The sequence below is a fragment of the Macrobrachium rosenbergii genome, chromosome 15, assembly GCF_040412425.1.
Source record: "Macrobrachium rosenbergii isolate ZJJX-2024 chromosome 15, ASM4041242v1, whole genome shotgun sequence".
NCBI lineage: Eukaryota > Metazoa > Arthropoda > Malacostraca > Decapoda > Palaemonidae > Macrobrachium > Macrobrachium rosenbergii.
The window spans coordinates 29,052,548-29,077,979 of NC_089755.1; the positions used below are offsets into that span (position 1 = coordinate 29,052,548).

General features: G+C 40.7%; 1 long non-coding RNA gene across 1 annotated transcript; it reads right to left on the bottom strand.

Annotated features, from left to right (window-relative positions):
• Positions 1 to 236: 236 nt before the first annotated feature.
• Positions 237 to 21,104, bottom strand: LOC136846490 (uncharacterized). Its single transcript, XR_010855411.1, has 3 exons — positions 20,904 to 21,104; positions 5,010 to 5,094; positions 237 to 1,115 (listed from the first exon to the last, which is right to left on the bottom strand). It is a non-coding gene; the product is annotated as an uncharacterized lncRNA (long non-coding RNA).
• Positions 21,105 to 25,432: the final 4,328 nt, after the last annotated feature.

A 25,432-nucleotide genomic window follows, 5' to 3' on the forward strand; every position in this document is an offset into this window, starting at 1 on the left:
GAAAATGAAGAAAACTTGCTTCAAAGTAATCATTTACAGGATAAGCAGTGGCAATCTTGTGGTGGCATTCAGAAGTTGGGTTTAAGTGATGAGATTTGTTTTGAAAACCATTAAGTTGTTTCATTGTTTTTTTTTTTTTATTATATTTTGTGTGTTTGTTAACTGCAGTTTGCTTGAGTGTGCTATAAGAGTAGTTGCAAATAGAAGAGGGGATAAGGCATTGAAGTGAGAACATAAGGAGAGAACACAAAGCTACCAGATTGCAGAAACAAACAGTTGATGGGGTTTTGGCTCAGTTGGATGTCTTAAGTATAGTGTGGAAAAGGAGAAATCACCTTACAGAAGAAGATAGAAAAAGAGTAAGTCTGAGATCTTTAAGGTGAATCAAGGAAGTGAAAAGGTTACTGAAGAAGTTGATGGTGACCATAAAAAACTATGAAAGTAACATTGGCTTTCCTGATTTGACAGTAAGGTTCTTTTTGGTGGGCGCCGTTGTATTAAGGTTTATGAATTAGGTAAAGTTCTTTTGATTGTCATTGCAGTAACGGCAGTCCCTGCCTACTGGTGGCATCGGTTAACAGAGTATGGGTGTTAAGGTGCTTGGCTAGTGATTTTCGGCGCCGGTAGGCAGTTTATTGATGCCGATATCCGGTTAATGGCGCCATTAAACGGGGTTTTCAGCACAATTATCGCTGATTTTTGGTAAGCAGCACTCGGCCAGGGACAGAAGCGGTGCTGTTTAACCAAAAAAAAAAAAAAAAAAAAAAAAAAAAAAAAAAAAAAAAGCACCACCTACAATCTCAGAATTTACCTAAAGTAATAACAGATTGTACAAAAAGTTCTCCTTGCATCTCTTTGGCCTCAGATGAATTGGTCTCTTCTCAATTAGCTGTCTAACTTCCTTAACTTCACCTTCTTCCAATTACAATTCTTATTCGAGAGCAGATCCCTGAAAGAAGCCTTACAAATATCTTGCACAGAGCTCAGCCTTGTTTAAGTACTTTAATGCAACAATGATGGCCGGATTTTATACAAAGTCTTTGAATCCAGTCACTTGAGAATGGTATAATGGAGTGTAGACAGTTGATGACCATGAACAGTGCAGTTACATCTTCCTGTTGACAGAAATGAAAAAAAATATAAATTTAACGATTGTATTTTGGAAATTTCATACAACACAGTTATACGGCTACAACTGTGCCTTTATAACATGTTCTGACCAGTATTTATTTTCAGTTGTTTTGAATAAGAACAATTATGGCAGAATTCTTGATACATATAGTATAAAACATATCCAATACCAAAAATAGGTTTAAGTACATTCCTACAATACACATATCTCTTTATTTTACTTCAGTTGAATTCCCAAACTGGGCAGTTAGCAGCCTGCTTCACTTGGGTGAAAGACTTCGGTGTAGTATTTTTTAAGGCAAGGAATAGCCATGAAATATTTCAAATGGCTACAGGAATATACCTGTATGGGCATTTAACTAACTTCATCTATACTTGATACAGAACCACTTGTTCTATTTCCTATTAAAAATGATTTGTCCTGTGTAGGTGGTAGTAAAAATTTCATGGACTACACAACCATAAATTACAAAGTACTTTCTGGAAGCAATAATGGCAGTGCTTGAAAGTCAGATATACCAATAACATGTTTGGTTATCTCAAGGGAAGGCTGCTGCCAATCTTATTACCACTGAAAAGTTACAAGAAGTGGCTTCTAGTATCTTAACCAATACTGATACTTGTCTGGCATAACTACTTAGGAATTATTTCACTGTTACCTGAATCATGAGATCTTGTAAGCAGTACTGTTACCAAAGTCTCTAACAAATACAATGAATTGAGGTATAGTCCTTTAGTATTCATAACTAATACTGTAGATGACATTGGGCTAAGGTATTTAAGTCCAAATAACATTTAGGCATTTTGATTTTTGTGTTATATCAGTATTATACATATTTCAACAGAAGTATTTTCTGCACTGATCAAAGTGCTGGAAGTGTTACACAATCATCTGTTAGTCACTAATTTCCTAGATTTTTCCCAGGCAATAAAATACACGTGCATCACTCCAGTTTACCTACAGAGGCGAGGCTACACCAAGCGTGATACCCAACCTCAGGTTACTGTATTTCTCTAGCTTGCTGTCATACATACAATGTTTCCTTGAACTACCATCATCTACTATGATGACAGTATAGAAATGGAGACTGTATTTGCTGTGTATGACATGTGGCCAACATGGTTTTCACTGTTGGCCAGAGAAGTACCCCAGAGAAAGGTGGTTGGGAAATGGGAGGCAGAAACTCCAAATAAATATCAAAGACTTTAAAGAATGACTGATCACATTATAGAATGGCATCAATCAAACACGTTACAAAACTTAAAAGCAATCATCTTAAAATCTCAAGAATTTAAGCTTCTTACAAACCTTTCTGCTTATTTATATCCGGTGTGATTAGCTCACTCAATCCCAGTGCTGCTGAACAATACCAAAAACAAAAAACTGTCATATTCCTTTTATGGTAATACCAGTTAAGCGAAAACAAACAAATATTGAATGGCTACTTGTACTAGCCAAGCAATAGTTAGTCTTGGCCATGACTTTTTTCTGCTTCAAGGAGTTACCTACCAAATAAGAAAACCATTTACCTTTGAACTATGACCAAAACCTTTATCTGCTTCAAGAAGTTACCTACCCAATAAGAAAACCATTTACCTTAGAACTATGATCAAGACCTTTATCTGCTTCAAGGAGTTACCTACCCAATAAGAAAACCATTTACTTTAAAACTATGGCCAAGACCTTTATCTGCTTCAAGAAGTTACCTACCAAATAACAAAACCATTTACCTTACAACTATGATCAAGACCTTTATCTGCTTCAAGGAGCTACCTACCAAACAAGAAAACCATTTACCTTTGAACTATGGCCAAGACCTTTATCTGCTTCAAGAAGTTACCTACCCAATAAGAAAACTACTTATCTTAGAACTACGGCCAAGACCTCTATCTGGTTCAAGAAGTTACCTACCCAGTAAGAAAACCAATTCCTTTAGAACTATGGTCAAGACCTTTACCTGCTTCAAGAAGTTACCTACCCAATAACAAAACCATTTACCTTAGAATTATGATCAAGACTATCTGCTTCAGGGAGCTACCTACCCAATAAGAGAACTACTTACCTTAGAATTATGATCAAGTCCTTTATCTGCTTCAAGAAGTTACCTACCCAATAAGAAAACTACTTACCTTAGAGCTATGGCCATGACCTTTATCTGCTTCAAGAAGTTACCTACCCAATAACAAAACCATTTACCTTAGAACTACAATCAAGACCTTTATCTGCTTCAAGGAGCTACCTACCCAATAACAAAACCATTTACCTTAGAACTATGATCAAGACCTTTATCTACTTGAAGGAGCTACCTACCAAATAAGAAAACCATTTACCTCAGAACTATGATCAAGATCTTTTATCTGCTTGAAGTAGCTAGCTACCCAATTAGAAAACCATTTACCTTTGAACTATGGCCAAGACCTTTAACTGATTCAAGAAGTAACCTACCCAATAAGAAAACTACTTACCTTAGAACTATGGCTAAGAGCTCTATCTGGTTCAAGAAGTTACCTACCCAACAAGAAAACCAATTCCTTTAGAGCTATGGTCAAGACCTTTATCTGCTTCAAGAAGTTACCTACCAAATAACAAAACCAATTCCTTTAGAACCATGGTCAAGACCTTTACCTGCTTCAAGAAGTTACCTACCCAATAAGAAAACCAATTCCTTTAGAACTATGGTCAAGACCTTTATCTGCTTCAAGAAGTTACCTACTCAAGAAGAAAACTACTTACCTTAGAACTATGGCCAAGACCTTTATCTGCTTCAAGAAGTTACCTACTCAAGAAGAAAACTACTTACCTTAGAACTATGGCCAAGACCTTTATCTGCTTCAAGAAGTTACCTACTCAATAAGAAAACCATTTACTTTAGAACTATGGGCAAGACCTTTACCTACTTCAAGATGTTATCTACCCAATAAGAAAACCATTTACCTTGGAACTATGGCCAAGACCTTTATCTGCTTCAAGGAGTTACCTACCCAATAAGAAAACTATTTACCTTACAACTATGACCAAGACCTTTATCTGCTTTAAGTTACCTACCCAATAAGAAAACCACCTGCTTTAGAACTATGGCCAAGACCTTTATCTGCTCAAGAAGTTACCTACCCAATTTGCAAACCATTTACTTTGGAACTAGTGTATGACCAAAACCTTTATCCGCTTCAAGGAGTTACCTATCCAATAAGAAAACCATTTACTTTAGAGCTAGTGTATGGGCAAGACCTTTATCTGCTTCAAGGAGTTACCTATCTAATAAGAAAACCATTTCCTTTAGAACTATTGTATAGCCAAGACCTTTATCTGCTTCAAGGAGTTACCCACTCAATAAGAAAACCTCTTCCTTTACAACTAGTGTATGGCCAAGACCTTCATCAGCTTCAAGGAGTTATCTACCCAATAAGAAAATCATTTACTTTAGAACTACAGTATGTCTTCACAGCAGACATGTACCAATCGAAAAGGGCGAGATAAAATTACTCATTGTATATTAGTAATATTTGCACTTCAATCACATCTCTAACATACCACGATAAATGCACGAGTATTACCTCAATGGGGACCCATATTCAAGAATGTGCAAGGCCACAGGTTGCATGATACAACAAAGTCTAATCTTACAGGACAGCTGCAACATGACAGCTAAGATAGCACAGCTCTAGAAAATAACAGAATAAAATCTCTCTCACACACACAATGCCTGAAGTTAAAGACAATTGGATATGCTGACCACTCCCAACTACCCATTGCACAAAAAATGAAAAATTCAGAAAGAACAACAGTTGGCTACTAGTCATTCTCATGGCCAAGAATCACTATCCTGTGATAGACTGACATGATTGGTTTTGAGTCATTAAAAACACAAACATCTCACCTGTTGTTCACTCCAGTATGCACTTGAATCACTTTAATACCAAATAAAGTTGTCCCTAAAATCGCGGGAATCAGGGATGGCAAACCTGCAAATTAAAAAATCATTAATTCTTCGTCCTACTAAATATGGGCAATCAACCAAGCCATAAGCCAGTTTAGGCTATATGAGAGAGAGAGAGAGAGAGAGAGAGAGAGAGAGAGAGAGAGAGAGAGAGAGAGAGAGAGAGAGAGAGAAACTAATGACCAATCAATTATTTAGTAGATTCATTCATATATTCTGATCTTGTACAATGTATTCCCTTCCATAAGCTCACTTCTATTCCAACACAACCATGTCAATATTTTCATGATCTGATAAGCTGGAAATTCCCTTTGCATATACAGTGGTTCTCAATATTTTTAGTGATGACACCCTACCTAATGTCATCATAACCGTAGCACCCCTTCTTCACCATCCCACCATATCGCATGAATTAACCAAAATCAGCACACCGTACTTGCAGAAATAAACTGTACAAACAAAGAGCATATCAGAAGAATTAGATAAGCTAACAGAGAGTATACACACTGATAATAATTATATGAAGACTTCTGCACTTTTTTTTCTAACAAATGTTCATTGAGATGATCAAGCCAAGAGAAAATTCATGACAATCTTGCAGTACTCCTAGGCACTGTCTGCCCCAGGGTGCCACGGCACCCAGTTTGAGAATCACTGAGCTATATTATTATTCAAGGAAACTAAAAACGGGGACTGAAGACAGTCAATGATTAACATCTCTGAACAAAAATACTTCAGTCTGTGGCGAGTATCAATGATAAAGAACTCATAAAACTGTACAAGACACTAAAGCTACAAACGAACATTGAAGTCACAAACATTCAGATAAGAACAAACATGACCATACAGTATATTAAAATTGTGTTCAGAGTGCTCCCCTTTGACACCCATAATTTCAAATGTTGTTCTGCTGCCTTATTTTGCTTAGTTACAATTAACTGCGGGTTTTTCCGTGGAGCATATATCCCAATATATCGCAGAAAATTCACTAATTCACGGATTTTTTTAGAGCAATATTCACTAATTACTGTATTTTCATTTTATTTTCATGACTCACACACAGCTTGTAGCTTGGATGCTTTGTGTACATACTGTTGCTGGTGTATGAGTTGCATTTTTGTTCTCTCTCTCTTCCTTCTCAGTTCTCTCTCTCTATCTCTGTCTTAATGAAATATGAATTACTGTATCATGAACATAAAAGTGCAAAACCAAAACTAAAACTGTGTGAGTAAAAATGGCTGTGCCTGAATATAGGGGTAACCTGATTAGTTTTCACATGTACAGCCATATATTTTTAAGGGTAATGTTGTAAGATGACTTTGAAATGATATTACAGTTTAAGGTATATTTGGTGTTTGAATTATTAAAACTGACAGTTATAAGCATTTTAGTTTAAGGTATATTTAGTGTTTGAATCATTAAAATAGGCAGTTATAAGCATTTTTTTGAGGGGAGCATAACAACTTAACGCAGATTTTACTTTTCGCAGGTGGTTGTGGTCCCTAACCCCCACAAACATGGTGGACACACTGTACTCGATATAATAAAGTACAGTACTTTATGTACGGTGTACAGTGCTGTACATTACAGTATAGTGTTTTAGGACGAAAAAATTTACAGCACTATTTATATTGACTTTATATCATACTGTACATTAATAAACGACATATGGTGTACAGTACTGTATTGTGTTTTAGGATGAAAAAATGTACAGTACTGTATGTATTGACTTTATATCATACCGTACGTTAATAGATGTGAAACTTACGAACAATTCAAGACAAGAATGGCTGTTCAGAACATACCTCGTTTGTATGTAGGGTAGTGTCTATTCTTCACAATTAAAATGTTCATAAGTCATATTTAGGGTCCTACTGCAATTATCTGACTCATCCACATGACTAAGTAAACTTGATGAAACTCAGGGAAAAATGATATTTTTATGATAAAATAAAGTTTTGTACATACTTACCCGGCAGATATATACTTAGCTATAGTCTCCGGCGTTCCGACAGAATTTCAAAACTCGCGGCACACGCACAGGTAGGTCAGGTGATCAACCATACCCGCCGCTGGGTGGCGGAATAGGAACCATTCCCGTTTCCTAATCAGATTTTCTCTTCCACCTGTCTCCTGAGGGGAGGCTGGGCAGGCCATTAATCGTATATATCTGCCGGGTAAGTATGTACAAAACTTTATTTTATCATAAAAATATCATTTTTGTACATGCAACTTACCCGTCAGATATATACTTAGCTGAATGGCACCCTTGGAGGAGGGCAAGAGACAGAAAATAACTAAAAAACGGGAAACAACATATGTTGTAGGATAAACAAAAAACCATGGTTCTTACCTGATTGGGCAGAAGACTTCATGGATACTGTCTATGAGTCTGCTTGCCTCAGGAGCTTCAGCGAGGATGTGACCTGTGACTGACAGCCCTTCTGGATCGTGCCAATGGGGATGACCCACTAACATGGCCGAGCCTATAGCGGATCGTGTCAAAGGGGCTGACCCACTTACATGACCGAGCCTACACCTGAATCGTATCAATGGGGCTATCCCTCTTATATGACAGAGCTAGGTGTCCATAAAAAATACAAGGAACATGACAACCAATCCCGACCACCTGACCAATCCTAACCTTGGTAGTGATAAGAATTGAAAGGGGAAGCATAATTCCACCACCCTCTTTCAACCAACCATAAAAACACACACCACCAAGCCTTAAAAAACAACTGAATTAACTAAACTAAATAGGATTGGATTCAGCTCCCTGTCCCAGCACCGAATCCGCAGATACGTATGCTCCTAGAGAGAAGCACTTATCATACGTTACTCTAATATCTGAATAAGTAATGAGATGCGAACGTTGAATTACACCTCCAATAAGTTGCCTCTATAATAGACTGGAGAGACAACGTCTTGTGAAAAGCCAAGGATGTAGCAATGGCTCTCACTTCGTGTGCTTTCACTCTAAGGAGCTTAAAGTGCTCATCCTCACACGAGATATGAAGGGTTCTCGCTTCCCTGATGACGTCCTTAATAAAAAGGAAAAGCGCATTCTTTGAGATCGCTCGTGAAGGATCCCTGACAGAGCACCAAAGACGATTTTTTCGACCGATCCTCCCAGTAATTTCTTCTTTTCTAAGTAGAATTTAAGGCTCCTGACAGGGCATAGAGTCCTCTCCAACTCATGTCCCGTCACTGAAGAAAGACCTTTTAATTCAAAGGTTCTTGGCCACTTCGACTGGTAGACGCGAAGGGTTGAGGATCTCCTGGCTCTTGCAATAGCCTTCGCAGCTTTGTGCGAAAAACCCTTCGCTCTGACCAGACCTTCGATAGTCTGAAGGCAGTTAGACTGAGAGCGTGGAGATTCTTGTGGAATCTGTTGAAGTGGGGCTGTTTGAGAAGATCGTTCCTGTGTGGAAGCGATCTGGGAAAATCTACTATCCATTCCAGTACCTCTGTGAACCAATCTTGAGCTGGCCAAAACGGAACTACCAGGGTCAGTCTCGCGCCTTCCGACGACGCAAACTTCCTTACCACTTCTCCCAGGATCTTGAATGGGGGAAAAGCATACCCGTCTAATCCTGTCCATTCTAGGAGAAGACTGTCTATTGCAACTGCTCTCGGGTCCGATATCGGCGAGCAGTAGTTTTCCAGTCTTGCATTCCAGTGGGTTGCAAATAGGTCGATATTCGGCCTTCCCCACAGGTTCCACAGCCTTTCGCAGACTTCTGAATGGAGAGTCCACTCTGTGGGAAGGACCTGATCCTTCCTGCTGAGAAGGTCGGCCCTCACATTCTCTCTCCTGTACAAATCTGGTGAGGAGTCTGATCTTCCTCTCCTGAGCCTAACAGCAACGTTTTTGCCGTTTCGTAAAGGGAGAAGGAGTGTGTTCCTCCTGTTTTCTATATAAGCCAGGGCAGTAGTGTTGTCGGAGTTCACTTGGACTACTTGTCCTGAGACAAGGAACTCGAACTTGATGAGAGCCAAATGTACCGCTGTCAGCTCTTTCTTGTTGATGTGCCAGTTCACCTGGTCTCCTTCCCAGGTGCCTGACACTTCTCTCGACCCTAGTGTTGCCCCCCAACCCGACTCCGAGGCGTCTGAGAACAACACTAGGGTAGGGCTCGGTAACTGAAGAGACAGTCCTTTGTTTAATTTTCGAGGGTCTAACCACCAGTTGAGATCCTCTTTTATCTTGTCCAAAATTAGGAACAAAGTTGCTAAGTCCTGAGACTTCTGGTCCCATCTCTCCTTTTAGGTAGAACTGAAGCGGTCTCAGATGAAGTTTTCCCAAGGAGACGAACTGTTCCAGCGAGGGAAATGGTCCCCAGCAGACTCATCCACTCCCTCGCTTGAACAATGTTCTCTCCTTAGAAAGACTGCCACCTTTCTATGCAGCGATCTATTCTCTCCTGGGATGGAAAGGCTAGAAAATCCCGAGAATCCATCAGAATCCCCAGGTAAACAATGCTCTGCTGCGGAACAACCTGGGATTTCTGTAGATTTACTAATAGTCCAAGGGACTGTGTCAGATTTAGGGTGATCGACAAGTACTCCAGACAACTTTCCTTTGATTGAGCTCGGATCAGCCAATCGTCGAGATACATTGATATCCTCACTCCCTCTAAGTGAAGCCAGCGTGCCACATTCCTTAAGATGCCCGTGAACACTTGTGGGGCCGTCGAAAGACCAAAGCACAGGGACCTGAATTGAAAAACTTTTCCCGAATCACGAACCTCAGGAATTTTCTTGACGAGGATGAATGGGAATGTGGAAGTAAGCGTCCTGCAGGTCCAGGAGACCATCAATCCCCTGGACGAAGAGCTGCAAGAACCGAAGAGGTAGTTTCCATCTTGAACTTCGTCTTGATCACGAAGAAATTCAGGGCGCTCACATCCAGAACCGGTCTCCAACCCCGAGGATTTTGGAACCAGAAAAAGACGATTGTAAAACCCCGGGAATGGAGGTCTTGAACGGTTCTATTGCTTCCTTTTCTAGCATTTGTTCTACCGCTAGAAAAAGAGCCTGGTTCTTGACGGGATCCTGTAGCTGGCGGATAACTCCTGGGAGTTGATGTCAAGGAGGACTTTCCTGAAGGGGATAAGGTAGCCTCTTCTTAGAATGGAGAGGGACCAGTCGTCCGCCCCTCTCTGTGCCCAGACCTCGGAGAATTGTAACAGTCTGGCACCCACTGTCGTCTGGAGTACTCGTTCCTCACTTGGTCCTTTTGATCGGACGAGAGGAAGACCTTCCTCTTCTCTCGGGTCTTTTGCTCCTGAAGGAGGATCTAGACGAAGGACCACCTCGAAAGGGCTCCTGAAAGGGAGCCTTCTCCTTCTTGGCGAAAGGGACGGCAGGTCTGATCCTCTTCGATGACTGGGCCAAAAGATCCTGTGTCGCCTTTTCAGATAAAGAGCGAGAAATCTCCTTCACCAAATTTTGAGGAAAAAGGTGGGGAGAAAGAGGAGCAATCAAAAGAGAGGATCTCTGAAGAGGAGACACAGACTTCGTGAGGAAAGAGCTGAATACTGACTTCTTCTTGAGTATACCGGCTCCGAATAAGGCAGCGACTTCCGCCGAACCGTCCCTCACTGCTTTGTCCAAACAAGACAAAACACTCACGAAGTCATCCATACACAGGAATTCGGGGTCCCGAGTCCTGTTGGCCAAAGCTCCAAGAGACCAATCCATAAAGTTGAATACCTCCACAACTCTAAAAAGACCCTTGAGGAGATGGTCCATTTCGCTCATTCCCAAGTCGCCTTCGCTGAAGAAAGAGAAAGTCTCCTGGAGGAGTCTACCAGATTAGAAAAATCTGCGTCAGCTGATGTGGGGAGCCCCAACCCCATAGGCTCCTTGGTCTCATACCACATTCCTGACTTTCCCAAAAGTTTCAAAGGGGGGAAAGAGAAAACCGTCTTGCTTGCATCCTTCTTAGATTGCATCCATTCTCCGACTCCTTTAAAGGCCTTCCTCATCGAAATCGTAGGGCGCATCTTGACGAACGAAGAGGGTCTAGCTGACTTGGTGCTGTCCCACAAAGATCCCGGAGAAGGAGGGGCAGCATGACAAAGAGAATCTCCAAACTCCTGAATCAGAACCGAAGCCAACCGTTTGTAATCCGAAACTCCAGCGTCCTTAGGAGATTCCTCCTCTGATACTTCCTCCAAAGCAGCAGGAGGAGGAAGGCTTAAAGAAGAAGAGCGCCTATCAGGCGAAGCGAGCCTGGAAGGAGAAGCACTCCTGTCCAACAAAGAGCGCCTACCAGGAGAATGGCGCCTGACACCGGACGGGCGCCTGACAGGAGAGGGGGTCCTGTCCACTGATGAGAGCCTTCCAGGAGAGGAGGCCCTAAAGCGAGGGCGCTTGGCAGGAGAGCGGTGTCTGCCGGAAGGAGGGAGCTTGGAAGACGACGAGCGCCTGTCCAAAGGAGAAGTACTGCGGCAGGCGATGGCGCGCCTGGAGAGGCGCTTCCCTCCGATGACGAGCGCCTGGAAGAAGTGCGCCTGCTGGGAGACGGGCGCCTGCACGGCGCAGGAAGAGCGCCTGGAGCGGAGCGCGAAGAAAACTTGCTAGTAGAAGGAAGCTTGGCAGGAGAAGAGCGACGAGTTGAAGAAGAGAGCTTCCTGGAACTCTTGACAGGAAGAAAGTCATCCTTCCTACGAGACGAGGTGTCCTTAGCAAGAGATCCAGCAAGTGCCGATACTGCTCCTGGAGGCCGATCAAAATCTTCTTGGTCGAATCCTTAACTCCTGTTGGAGAGGAGGAGGATCTACGAGCTCTCTTCTGACAACAGGAGAATCCTCCAGAGGAAGCGCTCAGGGCTCGAGTCCAAAAGCTCTACTCTAGGAGCCTTCCAGGATCTCTTCAGAGGGCGCGACTCCTCAGCCGAACTTCAACCACGCCTCGGAGAAGACGCGTCAGACGACGAGAAACACTTCTTCAGGATGCCTTTTCTATGGCGATCCAAGGCAGCCTGGGGACGCAACTACAGGATCTGCGAAGGGACGCCTGATCGTTGGGGATGCTCTACATCCTCCCTGCGGCTTCGACATTCCTCCTCCACTGGTCCTGGGAGTTTGGAAGAGGTCCAGGCCCAGGAGCAATGCGGAGCTGATCAGACGCCCCTCCACTACACTGGGGACACTGCACATATCACTGTCACTCTTACCTTCCTTCATCGCACGCAGTTGCATTTCATACTGAAAAGTTCTGCTTTCATCGCAGCCATTTCAGAGGACGAATCCACAGGTTCGATGAAGGGAGAAGGGGCTGAAACAAAGGATTAGGAGAGTCTACTGTGTTAATCTCTACTTCGTGCTCAGCAGAAAGAGACCTACTCGAGCTTCTGGAGGAAGCCTTCCTAACTCTATCCTTTTCAAGCTTCTTCAAATAAGAAGTCAAAACCTTCCATTCTTGATCAGACAATTTCTCACACTCCTTGCACCTATTGTCCGAAGAACAATCATTCTCCCTACACCTCACACATACAGTGTGAGGGTCTACTGAAAGCTTTCGGCAACCTCACCTTACACTCTTGCCTAGCACACACACGGAACACAGGCGAAACATTAACATCAGACATCTTAATGAACAATCCAAAAGCAAATCAAAAACAGTCCACAATAGCGTATGCCAAACCAAAGATCCAATACGTCACCAAAATCAGGCCAAAACAGATCCTCAGCAAGCGAAAACGAAAATCAAAGCAGGAGGAACCAACAACAGATGTTGCCGGAACCAGCGACAGAGATAATCTGATTAGGAAACGGAATGGTTCCTATTCCCGCCACCCAGCGGCGGGTATGGTTGATCACCTGACCTACCTGTGCGTGTGCCGCGAGTTTTGAAATTCTGTCGGGAACGTCTAAGAAGACTATAGCTAAGTATATATCTGACGGGTAAGTTGCATGTACAAAAAAATGTATTACTATTATCAAGCCCAGTGTTACTGTCTGTGGTAAAAGTTACTAAGGCAATTAAAAAAGGCTTCTACATGACTAAGAAGAATCCTAAATAAATACTGTATTTAAGAAATGAATAAGTTACAATTACAAAGAAATTACACCACATAATTCCTTAGGTGACAGATATGGGATAATTAAGGTAACATATTAGTTCCTAATATTGCAGCAGATCATCAAGCTGTTATTCAACTGTATCTTACTTTTAAAAGCCACAATATTGCTACAGTTGTCCATTCACAGACACACTACCTACAGCAACGCTTATATATTTCTCTAAATTTCTCCCTGTTGTTGAGTGACAAAACAGGAAGTATTCTAAATCTATATTTAGTCATACTCAATGCAGCTGACAAAAAGTTATTTTATCACTGCAGATATGAAACTTAATCTTGAAGCTCAAAAACTGAACATATGATTACCAGTCTCATAGAATGGGAAGCAATGACTATTATTCCCATTATGAAACATTTTTAGATTTTAAATATTTCCTGTATCAAGATTAATCTGCATTAATTTCAACTAATTTAATTTTATGAAATAAAATACAATGCAACATATTCACACTTGAATGGAATATTCACATTAACCATTCACTCAGCTACCACTGGCAGTCATGGTATTTCCTTAATCTGAACAAGCAGGCTATACGTAACATTAAATGTACCAGATTTTTACACTAATTTGTTTTTCCTTGGTATACAAGCAAGTGCCTTTTATTCACCTGAGTGAGCAGGAATCTGTCACTAAAATTAGTTAACCAAGTACTGTAGTTAACTAATAACTAATGGTAGGTTGGTAAGAGGGGGAGCCCCCACTCTACCATCACAAACACTTTTTACATCAGCCTTAGAGAGAAAGTGGAGTGGTTGAGGTGGGATTACAACAAAGGGTCTGGTTTCATACCTGCAAAAAAATATAGTTTACTTAAAAAAATTGTGATTTGTTTGTCTGTACGGGTATACAAGCTATTGTCTTTTATGTAGGAGAGACACTTCTCACCTAGAAGGATAGTTTATCAAATGACAAGCAAGCTGAATTTCCACCCAAAAGTCCCACTGCTCCTGAGCAATGAAGACTGATAGGGCCCTGCGCCAAAGTAAGATGCACCTGAACTTGCTCTAGGAAAACTACCGGTAAGTTCTGTCCTTGAGATGAGGTAGCACAGGCTGGAGGCAGCTAGTATCTGGGTCAACTGTAAATTGATGGGTTCAGATAATTGCTTTACCACCAATGCCCACACCCCCTCATAATGAACTAAAGCAATAGAAAGGATGCCCAATTGTGAAGCCTACTTGCTCATGGCTTTACCTGGCATAACAGCTGCCTTGAAGAGGAAGGAAAAATGGCAAAAGGGGGAGAGATCCAGTTGCTTCCCTATTCAACCTCCAGCCTTATGCAATCTGAATACCTTAGGTGAGAAGTTGTTTTGTCCAAGAGGGCCTTGAAGACTATGCAACCTGTTCAGCAACCACAAGTCCAAAGGAGAACTGTCCAAGCACTTGTGAGCTAAGTCCAGGAAATAAAATGAGGTCAAATTTGTCTTCATTAGCTTTGTGAACTGTTGCCCAGACTGGATAACCATCTTCTTTACAGAATGAATTTTATGCCCACATAACTAGCTCATGAAGCCACTGAAAAGGGGGTTCTCACATAATCTTCATGAGTTTGTTGGCACTACAAAGAAATGCCAACACTGGCTAAAGGTTCAGGTTCTTATGAGATAGTGCCCACATTACATCCTACTCCCAATAAGAAGTCTTTTGCAGAGAGGGAAACAAGAAATTTTTAAGTCTTGTTAATTCTCATAAAAGTGACCAAAAAGAATCCCCAGCCCCCAATAACTAGGTAAGACAAAAAGTTGTGCAACTAGTCAACATGCTACAATGAGGATAAGGCTAGCAGAAAAAGTCTTGAGGACAAGACCTTGATCTGAGGGCTCTCACAAAGGTTCTATGGTGCCTGAGCTAGGCAGCACATCCCACTCTGAAAACCAAAGCTAACAAGGGTTGCAACACTGTTCAAAGCTATGAGCAAAGACAACTCTACTGAGAAAAACAGGTACATGCTCTTCAGTCAGAAGACCTGACTCAAGGCAGTGAAACAGGCTTCAGTTGAAGGGACTGGAAGGAGCTTATCTCAATGACGGTGGACAAGTCAACAATCTAATGCTGAGTGGTTCTAACTTGAGGGAGATCCCATCTGCAACACCAGTCAAATGCTCCACGCCCTGGTACACCATAGTTAAGGTTACCTCAAAATGTGTGGCTACCAGAGAAAAAATGGCCAAAGGAGATGTTCTGGGTGCCTTGACCAGAAAAGCTAACAGATTGGGATACCACCCAGCACGGGCTAGGTGGAAGCTACTAGGGTTATCAGTGACCACTCGGCAAATCAGACTGATGCGGAAATTCAAAGATATCCAGATGTTCCAGGGGCTGCTCGAAGTGTCTGCCAAGGTATCCCAGTCTGAGATGGGAGAACAACACAGGGAAATTCCTGAATACCTGTGGCCAACAGGGTGGTCACAAATTCACCAAAGCTCGAATTCCTTTCCTACATATATGAAAGTAGAGACTAATCTATCCAACTAATGGCCCATGGAGGTGAAGTTGGTCTGCCAAAACATTCCTCAGAGCCAAAATGTCCATAGCTGACAGCTCAACATAGTGGTGCACCCATTCATGCATCTCATGCACAGGACCTTGTAACGTTGCAACTATCTGTGATGCAAATATTCCAAATATGTTCATGAGCAGTCCTTAATCCCCATGATATTTCTGACTCTGTGGTCCCCAGAATTGCAGGATACTGGCTTGGGGAGGGGTCCAGTATCTCCAAAGCATTTCATTTACTAATAAAATGAACATCAGGAATATTCTGCAACACAACTTTGGTTTGCGCTATGATTTTAAAATAGCCTAAAAATTTACCAGTTTGGTAATTCTAAGTATTAGCTCCGTGCCTGTTTTTACCTTGGAAACTGCTTTTTTCTACACTTTTTGGGCTGCTGATAATGGAGGCGAGTTTGTCTATTATCGGCCAAGTGTTATTTGCCCCTTAACTCTACTCAACAAAGAACATGTGACTGACAAACAACAAAACTCCAACTCCTTTACCAGCAGCCCTAAAAGTGTAGAAATAAAAAAGTTTCAAGGTAAAACAGGCATAAAGATGTACTTAGAGTTCGAATTAAAAAAAAAAAAAAAAAAAAAAAAAAAAAAGCACACACACAGTTCGGTACACTAAGAAAAGAAGCTCTAAGAAACTTACTTTGGGGACTCCAAGACTGTACTCACTAGGCACCGGGGCTAAAATTAGCTGCTTTTTTTTTTTTTTTTTTTTTTTCCATCATCGTGATTTTGAGCGCAGGTAAATTAACATCTCGTAATTGCCGTAAAAGTACACAATTTCCCGCCAGTTGACGTTAGAGTTTTTTCAGGTAACAGCCAAAGATGGCGTGCTTTAGGTTCAAAGGAGCGTGCAGCAAGGAATCAGCCGGTGTACTCAAACAAAATACTTATGAACTGTTCCAAACGCAAACAGGGAGGTGCAATAGTTGGAAACACCTGTAAGGATCGCGTATAAATACCCCCACACCCCTCCAACGACGGGATAAACTTCTCAATACCTCCTGGAACCCCTTTCGCCATGTTGAGTACTGGCACCTGGAGGTTCAAATGCATTTTGCCGTAACTTTAGAAGGACCGGAAACAAACATTATCCCCCCAGCCCCCCTTTTTCCTCAGTAAGAAGTCGGCCTGTGTACCATAAGCTCCCCTATATGACTGCGCATACGTGGCAGCATTCAAAATAGCAGTAATAGTGAAAGTTTTTGTCTTTGTAACGGCTACCTTTGTCGTCGTCTTGTTTCTATGTTTGTTTGGGGGTTTTCCATCTCTGTAGTGCCATAAACAGTAAAGTATGGGTGTTTTCTCATTACCTGTGGTCTAACCCACCCATAACCTGCTTTCCCTAGGGGTCCCCCAAATTGTCGGGTAGTAACACCCCACCCATAACCCCGCATTCCCATTGGGTCCCCTAGCTTGTTGGATGGAGGGAGCAAATCACCTGTCCCGGTGGTATACCCCACCCATAACCCCGCTTTCCCATTGGGTCCCTTACCTCGTTGGATGAAGTTCTGTGGTTAATTACAGGCTAATTACAAATGTGTGACAAAAACTGAAGGTAAACCCATAATTAGCAACCAAAAAACTGCAGAAAAAGTTAAGTTACAAGGAAATTGCTGCAACGGAGCTACTACTTAGGGTAGATCTAAGCCGGCTGTCCACGGTGAGCTAGGCTATGGCAGTTGACGTTTTTCTATAGAACTTTAACTGCTGAGCAAGAATTCATGGTAATATTTTGGCAGCCAAATGTAATCGAGCTGTAACTTACCTTAGAAACGTAGCCGACGGTAAGGGGGACCCGCTGGGAATTGGGGTTTTGGGTGGGGGAAAACACTTTCGAGAATAGCTAACAGTAAGGGACTGCAGAAACTGTTCCATAGGAACTTTTCATGCATTACTAGTACTGCTGATTCTATGGCCCTATCACGCATGCATCGATTTACAGGGGAGCTTTCAGTTCACCCAATGCCCCCAACTGACACGAGTAGTTGGTGGGTTTTTTGGGGGGTGGGCATACTCAACCAATCAGTTTGTAATATTACCCCAACATTACGTTTCACAGGTGTTGTATGACCGTTTCCTATTCATTGTGGCTTGTGCCTGTAACCTTCTTCTAATACTTTTCCATTCACAAATATATTGACGTTGCCTTGCAACATGATTTTACCTTAAGTAACTTCCAAAATTACCTTAAATTTGTTGGCAAACAACTGAAGCATGTATATGGGGTAGGAGGAGAAGGGTTTAAGGATGTTTTGCGACCACTTTCTCTCAGTGAGTTACCAGAAACCTTTCTTTTTACATTTTTTGTATGGCCTGTGGCTGGCGTGTGCAGTGAAGCATTACCTCTTGCCAGAACATACGAGTTCGCCAAGAATATTTTAAAAAGCGGATAAGACGCGAAGCGTTGTTCCACCACTCCCAACACTGCAGCAGAAATACACTTTTACCTCCCCCAACTCCATCCTTCCTACCCTGCTCTGCACGGTCCACTGGCAGACCAGCCTCCCACAGTTCACTCACTCATCAACGTAGCACGATGGCTGACTGCAACCCCGGAACCTCTCGCTCCTCTGAGCCAGTTGACTGAAACCCTGGAACCTCTCGCAACTCCGAGCCGGTTACTAAGAGGAAATTGCCTCGTACCTGTGTTAACTGCTATTTGAGCTACAAGGATTTCTTGGTGTATTACTCGGGCAATTATGAACGGCTCATACAATTTTGCCAGGATCACGGTCTTTTGTGCAAACAGGCCTTTTGCCTTCACTGTGGCAAGGAGTGCAGGCTTGACCTGCAAAATGGTGTTCAGGTAAGTTAGTTACACTTACTTGCTGATTTTTATACCTAACCGCAATGCAGTTTTCAAACCTAAAGTTGGCTAAACAATTCCTTAAACAGGCTATACTATTAGCTATGTACATTCACTATATTTTCATGTTTTGAGGGTTTTAACGAGTCATTTGCTTCCTTCCCTTACTTTCATGTGCGACAGGTCGTATGCCCCGAGCCAGAAGAAGGAGAAGAGGAGATGCAACTACTACCTGTCGCTGTTTAAGGGCACATGGTTTTCTGGGTCCCTCATGGATGTTGAGACTGTCCTCTTCTGTTACATATATGTTAGTGATTTCTTTAATTACAGGATTGTGAGGACAGAACTAAGTTAAAGTGACGTAGCTATTAATTACTAGTCCAGCAACTCCAGGGAAGTAAGTTTTTTTTTTTTTTTCAGTGGATGGTTTTATTATCAACCTTTATTTACTTCCCTAACAGAATTTTTTATTTCAGATCCTAGTACACTGGTGCATCCGGCAGAAGAAACAAATAGGTGGTCCTGGTCCAAATGTCGAGATTGACAAAGCAAAATTTGGCAAGTGGAAGTATAATGTAAGCAGGGTTGTTGAAGGCCAGTGGGTTTTTGGCAGTGTCTGCAGGCAGACCAGAGAGTTTTTGTGGTGCCTGTTGACAACAGGAGCAGCACGACTTTGCTTGCTATTGTCAAAAGATTACATTGTACCGGGGGCCATTGTTGTTTCTGATTGCTGGGAAACTTATGATTGCCTGAAGGCTGCAGGCTATGTTCACTTAACCGTCAACCACTCCATGAACTTTGTGGACCCAGTAACTGGTGCCCATACAAACACTATTGAGAGGAGATGGAGGGAACTTCGTGAGACGACGCCTAGGTACGGCCGTAGGAAGTACACCTTCATCGGGTACTTGGCCGTAGCTTACTTCAAAATTCATTTTGAAGACCTGAGGACGAGGTTGCACTCATTCATAAAGGCAGCGGCTGAGTTGTATCCTCCACCCCTTTAAAGTAAGGATTCCTAAACTATCCTTTATTATTAGTTAGTTAGGTCAAGTGTGTTTTGGCATTACTGAGTTATAGTGCTTTTCATGTGGAAGTGTTATTTTTTGGGTAATTTATTTACTGCCACGTCTCTACTTAAGTCCTACATCATTTTACCAACTCGTACCTTCTGTGCAGTACCATAACCCCACCTTCCCCTGTTACATATGGCTCCCTAGTGGTTATTTAACTCAAGATGGCAGCTTTGTTTGCCTGTTAAGTTTCTTCGCCTCGGACGCAAGCAACAAGTAGTGTCCAGTTGAGCTAGACTGTGACAATTGACATTTTTGTGTTGTTTTGCTTGCTTTACATGAGTTTAGGGTAACAGTTTGCCGGCCGTCTGCTGATAATCTGTAATTTACCCTTGAGCTGTGTGAGACCCACTGGTACAGACATGCAGTTTTTAAGTGTCAGTTACATTTTAGTTGCAGCCGACTGCCAAAATATTTAAAATTCTGGTAAGTCTATACATTAGCTCCGCACCTGTTTTTACCCTTTCAACTGGTTTTTTCTACACTTTTTGGGGTTCTGATACTGGCGGTGCATCTGTTTGTTGTCGGCCAAGTGGAATGTCCCTTCGCCATATTTAGTACTGGTCCGGGGAGGGTTGGGTACCCATATGTTATTGCATATGAACCGTTCGAAACAGACGTACCCGTGCTCTGTCTTGTGAAGATCGCGTATGGAAACCCCTTGTTGGATGGACTTTGGGGGTTAATTACAGGTTAATAAGACTCGACCGCCAAAAATGAAAGGCAAGTTCATAATTAGCAACCAAAAAAAGTGCAGAAAAAGTAAAGTTATAGTGCAGTCGGCGACGCAGAGCTACCCTATAGTTCTACCAAAATTCTTGTTCAGTAGGTAAAATAACAAAGGAAAACATCAACTGCCATAGGCTAACTCACCAGCTAGCCTAAAGACCTAACTTACAATGAGCTTCTCTACTATTAATAGCTTAGGCTATGTAGGCTAGACGCCTCCAATCTCACTCTATGCTTATCAAAACTGAAGATTTACTCTCATTAATCTTGCATTTACTTTAGCACTAGGCTAGGCTACACATTAGGCTAACCTAGTAGGCTTGAGTAGCCCGACCCGAGAATGGATTATATTACACCTACCCCACAATTACGAGCCATAGTCTCAGTTATATTAGGTTAACCTACCCTAGATTTTCACTAGATTGATTGGTAAATGTGCAAAATCTCAATGGGAAACTTACTCAGCTCAAGCTCCGCTATGAAGGCAACTTGACAGTAAGAAAACTATGGCAGCGGAATGCTAGGCTACGTGTACAGCTTTTTTTTGGATGTTACGTTTATACAGATGTATACAATATACATATCAATGAGCTTCTAATTTACCTGAGGAGACTTACATTTAGCTTATTGATGGATGCGTAAGACACAATATGACAAAACGGACTTCTGCTTCTTTACATCAAAGCCGGTTGACAATGACACCTGACGCAGGACCCAGTGGTCACGTGACTCATGTTCCAATAATGCTGTGTCACATTTGAACGTTATTTCTAATTATTCTCCCATCATTTTAATGCATTTCACATATAGCACTGAAAGATCGATAGTATTGAAAAACACGATATTTTCGAAATACCATAGAATGTATTTTTCGTAAATTCTGTACTATGGCTTCGAGATGTGTTTCAAACAAAAAACTCGATTTTAAATGGAAACCTGTGTATTGATTACAGCTAATCGGTCAAAATAAAGCAAATAGATAAGTAAATAAATAAAAAAGTAAATATACGTTAAGTAAGCAATGCAGTAACCTTCGATTACTGCATTGTTATTATTGGACAGAAATGTCCAAAGAAAACTTGATATGCCAGCTACATGCTGATCAAAAGATTATTATTTTATTATTAGTAAAGCTGTCTCCTCCCTCTGTTTTTATGATATTCTTATTTTCATCACGAGAAAAAACGAGAAAAAAGTTTGTCTTACCTCTCTGCCAAAAAAACTGGAGAAAAAAAGCCATTTGTCTAGCCATTTTTGCATGAAAAACCATTTGGGTTTTTCATTCAAAAATGGCAAAGTAAAACTGAAAATTCCGTAACCTAGGGATGGGTCTTTTCGTGTTAGTTTCATATAGTCAAGATTAATATTTTCTCTGTTATTAAGCAGAAGACAGTTTTTCCAAGAAAAAATGGTTTAACTTGGCTACTCCGAAAAATAACTACTACTTCCCTCACTACACACAGACTAAACAAGTTTTGTTGGATTACAGAGTAAAAGGGATGTAATGATCATACAGCCAATACTCTGATTATCACCTGAGATTAATCACAGCACGGCTGAAAGACAGACCAAATCTTTCTCGACAAATTTTTTTTATATAGTAACCGAATCAGATTTCAACGTCTGTACACATTGAACATATTATTATTATTATTGTTGTTGTTGTTGTTGTTGTTGTTGTTACGCAAGATAAAGTTGTCCAAAATTGTCTAAATTTCCAGAAAAAATACAAAAAATTGGTATAATGACAACATACCGCTGAGACTGGTTTCTATTTCCATCGTTCCCTCCCTTTTCACACTGCTCTATCGCACACTTGCTTCACTCAAAAAATCCTTTTCCATCACTACTATATTTCTTCCAAACTCGAAACAAGGCCCTGTCAGATAGAAGCGACAGTAATAAGCTTTGTATCCTACTGCCCAGTCATTTTAGGAACTTTTGTACCATCAGTTCGAAAAGCTGGTTACAAAAAGTACACAATTTTGGAGCTGAAGTTGCAGTGGGTCGTGAACCCTAACGAGACCACTGAAGACCTTGTCTCGAGTGGATAGTTGAAGTGAACGAGCATTTGTTTAAATGGAATGAACACTTGCTGTATCAGGAGCTGCTGTCCAGGTGTAAAGATGGAATGACGATATTACAAATCCCTCAGCTGTTTCTGCCAATGGAATAAGTGACAGGAAATTCTAATACAGAAAATAGGAATGACAACATTCAATAGTAAACGTTTAGATTACATAAGACGTCGAGTAAAATCTACATGGAAAGCCACAAAATGTCACGTAGCATAAAACCATCTGTAATAGCCTCAGCAACTGTGTATCATTAGTTGTACCTGTTTTGTTTACAAACTAATTCAGGTAAGTTGATTTTCATGTTTAATTCGGCGATACCTGTCCTGACACGTAATTGCACTTACAATTATTTTTATGTAATTTTCCTAACCCTGTTTTAAGATATGTCATGCTCTGTGTACTGTTTTTGAGTGATTTAAGAATTATTTATTCATTATTAAAGATTACCCAGAACCCTGTGAAGTTACGAGCATCATCTCACCGTCCTCGTCTTTATTCTGTTATCCAGGTTATGATATATGAATAATACAGGTTCCTCAGTAAAATATAACTGTGTTACAACTATCTACTTCTAGAATGGTCACCTTCGTTGTGGTATGATAGAAGTGATTTAAAATACTTACCTTACATTTTATGGAACATATGATTAGAATCATCGTCAAATATGATATGCCATTTTCTCTCGATTCCTAAAGAGTTACATAAGCGAAGGAGGAAAATATATATCAAAAGTTTGAAATACTAAGGTAAGCGTAAGAAAGACAAACGAACGGTTTTGGGATGAAACGCTTGTCTGAGAAATGAGTGAATCTCTTCCTCCATTTCCGTGTGGGGGACGAGTGTTTTTGAATCGTTAAGGACGGAGGTTCTTTTTTTAATTTTTTCCTCTGTTTTAGGGGTTACAAATAACAAGGAAAACATTGAGAGAGGAGAAAGAAGATGCATAAAGAATCCAGAAACGCACGAAGGGAATTCTCATGAAGGAAGATAAAAAAAGGATGGAGATCTGGTGATATTTCCTTTTTCAGAACTAACCTTCTGTGTCTGTTTTCAGTCGTGTTTTCTCTTGTAGGTACCCAGCACCAAAAGTAGGCCGTTCAATCAATTTGTAACTTTATTCATTTTTTCAATATGGCAGAACTTTGGAGAGTCTCCACAAGGGCCCATGCACGTTTTCGAGTAAGGTTTTTATATTTTAAATTAGTTTCTGCAGAATAGGAGAGTCTTGAGTTCCTTTTAAATTTTTCTTCTTGTATGCTCTTCACTTCCGGATCATTTATCAGATTTCTAATAGTGTTAGTTTTATTTCCTACGGACTGTATGTTTATTAAATTGCATAGAAGATTATTAGTCAAAGCCATGGTCCGTATTATTTTTCACCTTTGATACATATTCTTTATATACTGTGCACTTATTGCCTTCATATGTTTTATGTTTAGTATCACTATAGCCCTTCTTTACACAATTCTTACACTTGAAGATGCTGCCGCACATTCATTTGATTTGTGATTTTCACCACATCTAGGGCAAGCTTGGTCATTTCTACAGTTTTTTTGCACTATGACCAAATTCCTGACATTTATGGCACTGATAGGGCATGTAACAATCATTTACTTTGCAGCGACTATACAGATTAAACAATCTATCACCTCTATCATAGATAGCCTTTCGTATTTGTGGTGTGCATTTGATGATATAGTTTGTATTTGTCATCTTTGGCTGTCATTTCCTTTACAATTTTTAGGTCGTCATTTTCAGAGATGAGGTTATTTATCCATGGATTTTTCTTTACAATGTTAGCAACAATGCCATCTTCGTCCTTCGGGGCATAGACTACTTTTATTTTTGGTTTAAGTTTACCTTTCTCATTTACTGATATATTGCTGTTTTCCTGAATCTCCATTTTTGCCATTTCTAAGTTTTTCCTGTCTGGAAATCTCACAAATAAGTGTCCATCCCTCGTTGTTTTAACCTGTTCAACTGGGGCGGTTATTTGACTCATAGTTTGTCTCTTTTCATTTGCTGCTGTGCTCTCTTCGTTTGTAGATTTGATCAGAAGCACTTTTTTTTTGTCTTGAATGATTCAGCATACGTTTTATCCATGTTTGTCATGGTCTTTACATCTTTATCAACATTGTCAATTTTGTTTTGGATTTCATCTATGTTGATCATTACGTTACTAGTTTTCTGAACCGATTCCTGAATCAACTTTGTTAATGTCTCTGTGCTTTCTTTTATTTCTTCATGTTCATCTTCGATGAGTTTTTTGTGTGTTCTTCGATCAGGCCTCTTGCAACTATTACAGATGTACAATATGCTCTCACTACCAAGTATGCGTGTGTATCTGGGCTCTATACCGGGGCATCCATAATGGAACCAAGTGTCACAAGTATCACAGCAAGTTCCTTCATCAACAATTTCTCCAGAGCAAAGTCCGTAGGCTGCTGACTCTCGATTGGGGTTGACTCAGCTTTCTCCAGTACTTTCTTTAGAGTTGCATCGTTACGTGCTGCATTGATAATTATGAGAAAATGTTCGTATGATAGACTGATATTCCCTTTACTTGATTTAATTTCTATAGTACTTATTTTCTCTTTTTCCTTCATCGTTTTCACTTTGAACACGCGCAAGTCAGGCACTTTTACTCAGAGCACTTCAAAAACACGTCCGACCCGCACGAAAGCTACTCGTCATTAATAAATAAGAAATAAATCTGATTATAAAAAAAGTTACGTTCTCTTTTTAACATTAACCAACGTGCATTTTCATAATTTTAATTCGTCATTTTGTTACTATTTTGATGTTTCATATTGGTTCTAAAATTCTATTTCTCATTTTAAACGATGGATATAACTATTTCCCAATGCATTCAGTGGGATGGCAGATTTTGTGTATTATATTAACAGAATGAGTTAATTGTTTATTACATTGCTTATTTATACAAAAATTATTTGGAGTGACAGCATGCACAGTACATACATGCTCCCATACCTCCTACCCTTTTCAAGTAATAAAACCAGTCGTTCTATTGGATGAGGTTATTGTAAATATAAATATGCCATCTTCTT